The sequence below is a fragment of the Echinops telfairi genome, unplaced genomic scaffold (assembly GCF_000313985.2).
Source record: "Echinops telfairi isolate 266 unplaced genomic scaffold, ASM31398v2 ScPeMD7_18;HRSCAF=68, whole genome shotgun sequence".
NCBI classification, from domain to species: Eukaryota; Metazoa; Chordata; class Mammalia; order Afrosoricida; family Tenrecidae; genus Echinops; species Echinops telfairi.
This window is the reverse complement of record NW_022103915.1, coordinates 21,169,368-21,173,579: the sequence shown is the minus strand read 5'-3', so window position 1 is coordinate 21,173,579 and position 4,212 is coordinate 21,169,368.

The window sequence follows — 4,212 nt, the reverse complement described above, 5'->3', positions numbered from 1 at the left end:
GTGACTCTTGGGTTCGAACTGCCAACCTTATGGCTAGCTCTAGTGGCTTAGTGGTTCCTGAAAGATCAACAGTAAATGTGAATGAGTATTGACTCAATGTCAGTGAATTTGCTTTGAAAAGGAAATAAATTATCCACTTACTTAGGATGATTCTCTTCAGAAGAAATACGATTAGAAAATTTTTTCACAAGTAATGATACACCAAGCTTGCAGAAGTCCAATATATTTTGCTGCAAATGTACTGCTACTACATATTAAATCAGTATTGCTTACATTTTCTAGAGCTGATTTCTCCTCATAATATGTGCAAAGTATGTGATACAGTCTTGCCATCCGTGTCTCTAAGGAGCATTGTGTCTGCACTTCTTCCAAGACACATCTGCTTGTTCATTTGGCAATGAATGATAGTTCCAATATTCTTCACCAGCACCATAATTCAAAATTAATTTAGAAGAAGAAAATTTGCAACATTAACAGAAGTGGCTTGACAAATAACATGAAAATGTCATATTATAAATGTATCAAACAAATGTCTGTCATACCGACTCCTGCAATACAGTAATAACAATATCCTCTGAGTACATACATGGAGACACAGCTGAACAAAGAGGGGGAAGACAAAACTATACCCACCACCATATTGATATATCTGACAGAGGCTGTTTCCACATATCTATATATGTGCTGAAAATATTTACAAGAATATAGAAGAGGATACAAGGGGCAAAGCTATAAAAACTTTTTAGCCATACATAACCAAAAACCTTGAGGGAATAAATCACTTGTCCTGGGGTCAAGACCACAGTCTTAGGCAGCACTAACTAAGGTCACTCGGCCTAACATGGTCCACAAAGACAAGGCACATAATCTTTGCTGAGTAGGGAGTAGAGTCTTAAAAGGTTCTGAGCAACCTATAGTTGCAATTTTTCATTTTTCTTTGTCTGTAGCAAGATGAGAGAAGTCCATTATAAACACAAAGAAACAATTACAGCAGCCATGATCCTGAAATCATGTCCACTTACCCTTGTTGGCTAACCAGGATCATATTATGAGGTCCTGGATAGAGTGGGAGAAATGTGGCATAAACTTAAACTTGAAGACAAAGACCGGGCTAACTGACATAGCAGAGACTAGTGGAACCTGCAATACCATGGCCCTATGTCCACACCAAGCCTGAAACTGAACTCACCCCCAGGACTCAGATATCCGTCTAATGATAGAAACCTATATTATGGACAATAACCCCAGAAAGGTGCATCTCTTAGAACATCAAGCATAAAGGACCGAAAGGGCAACCTTTACCCAGGAATGAAGCTCCGGTGGCAATACTGAACAGGCACGAAGGAAACGGGAAGCGCACTGAGAAGTAGGAAGAACGCTGTTACACTGTAGGGATTGCAATCCATGCAAAAAACAAAGTGTATGTGAATCCTTAGCAGGAAACTGATTTGCTTTGTAAACTTTAACCCAAATCACAATGTTTTTTAAAGCTTATGTCAAAGTTTTGTAACATTGATAAATAATGAAAATGGCAAGGAAATATATATTTGAGAAGAATGGCATGATTCAGAATTTTGTCCTTCTTACATTATGGACAACAATAAGAAAAACAAGATATTACTATTATTGTTCATGTTTTCTTTGACTTTATCTTATATTTCTCATATCATTTTTGACTTATCATTCATTCATGCTTTATTCTGGAATAAAAACCATGCCAAAAATACTGTTTTCTGTCCTTCCTCCCTGATTAATTTACAATTTATTTTCCCCATGTGCTAGCTTGCTAAAATTTGCATTAGAATCTATTTATCCTTTAAGTTTCTTTTCTTCTTTTTTAACATAATGCCCATTCTTTCAGCCCCTTATGTATATCTGTAGGAGAAGGAAACACAGCATGACAACTATGCTTTCTAGTTCATGCATATTTTTCTTTTTCATTAAAATGACTTTAAATTGCCAAATATGCCACGCTGTGCTGAGGAAAAGATAAACACGATACACATTCACTGTTCTAACCTATCATCTCCAGAGTTGTGACAAGCAATGCCTTTAAGAAACTGTGCAGTGTAGTTTGTAATGCAGAGTGCAAGCTAAATCGCGAAAGAAACACCACGTGCTTTCACTTCGTGGAGTTTAAAACATGTTTTTAACTTTGGTTCACACTTTATTTTGACTTCATTCAATTTGCTCTCAGTATGTTTGTGGGAAGGGGAAATCTCTGAGTTATTGTCAAATGGTACCACTATTTTGGAATTATTTTCCTTTTCCTTTTAACAAAGGAAACATTATAACAATTGAACAACTGCCTTAGTGAGATCTTGTTATTGACATAAATCATTGCTGGTGATCCTTTGACAACAGCGTGCAAGTATTCAATCTCACATACAGACCTGAGAAAGAGTGCAAGCTCCTTTTGAATCATTTGTGTAAATCGTGATTTAGAGTTTAAATAGATCAAAGAAAGTAACTAGTCCTCTAAATAGTTTTATTACAGCTACAAAAAAATTGAAACAATATAAAAGACTTAAATTGGGTCTTAAAGTCATATTTTAGAATATTTTGAATATACAATGACAGTAAATGTCTTTTTGTTTTGTTTTTAGTTCTTCTTCAGTGGTAGTAAAATTGATTAATTAGAGTGCAATACTGCTATATAATCCAATGTGTTCTGAAAGTTACTGTATTCGTCTGGGTAGACTAGAGAAACAAATCCAGAGACATTCATATATGTATGAAAAACAGCTTTATATTCAAGAGCAATTGAATATTGAGAAACCATGCCAGCCCAGTCCAGATCAAGTCCGTAAGTCCAACATTAGCCCCTATGTCTGATGCCAATCTATAAAGTCCTCTTCAGACTCACAGAACACATGAAATGACACCAAATGCAGGCATATCACAGGCCAGTGGGTGGAGAGTCTTGTGGATCTAGTGGCAATAGAAGCATCTCAGCACTGGCGTGGGGCTCCACATCACTCTTTAAGCTCCCGGGCTCTAGCATAGCTCCATGCATCTTGTCATCAGGAATACCAAGTAGAGAGAGCATGTGCCCTGCCTCCAGAGAGCTATTTATCTTCTCAGTGCCTCCAAATGAGGACATCAAGCTGCAACCTGATTGACAGGCTAAACTCCCCTCCTTCACTCTTAAATCTCAAATTGCAACAGATTACGTAACTACCACAGTTATCTAAGATTTTCCTTTTAAATGGGAATGGTGGCACTTGGCTACTAGTGGTTTAAAATCATCAGCCATACTGTGAGAAAGATGTGGTAGCCTACTTGCAGTTTATTAACTGAATGAGATTTTAATTCACACTTTATTGAGCTATTGGGATTTTAATTCACATTTCCCTAATTATTCATACATTACCATGTATGAATTGTTCAGCACATTATCATGTGTTTGTTTGCCATCTATTAGTCTTTTCTGATGAAATGCTCTACTCAAATTTTCTCATTTTATGTATTTTTCTGATTTTCTTGAATTTTGAGAATTACAAATTCTGGGGAGAGGTTGTTTATGTTTACATGAATTATAAACACACTCTGATTGTGGTTGTCTTTACATTCTCTTAATTGTATCTTTAGAAGATAGGTTTGCAATTATGACAAAATAATTACATGCAGTATTAAAAATATTTCTACTTCTTGAATCCTGTTAATTTATTTATTTTAGGTATAGCATTTTATAAATGGAAATGAAATCAAATTGGTTGATACACTTACTCATTTTCCACCAATATTATTCTTCAATTTATTAAGAGTGGAGAATGGACCTTTTGATTCAAGTTTTAGATTTCTTTCTAACATTTTTCAGTTTTTATGGTTATGTTAATAAGTCCTTGGGATTTCTTGGGAAACTTTGTTTAGGATTTATGAGCTCCTAACATATTCACTTCTTAGCATGATTATTTGCCACTCATGATCCATGCAATATATATTTGAAGGTACGTATTAGTGATTTGAAAACAAAAACACTCTATCAATAAACACAGATTTCTTTCTTAAAAGTTTGCTTGTGTACATTTAGGTTGGAATAATTATAATTCCTATAATTGATTCAACCCCAAAGAAAGAAGAGTGAATTTTTAAATGCATCTAATTAAATCTTATAAATATGGTGCAATTATTTAAGAGTGGTTGCAAAAGTTTAAGGGAACAGAGGTGAGTCAATAAAGGCAGATGTAGTATTTTTTAAATTACAATTAA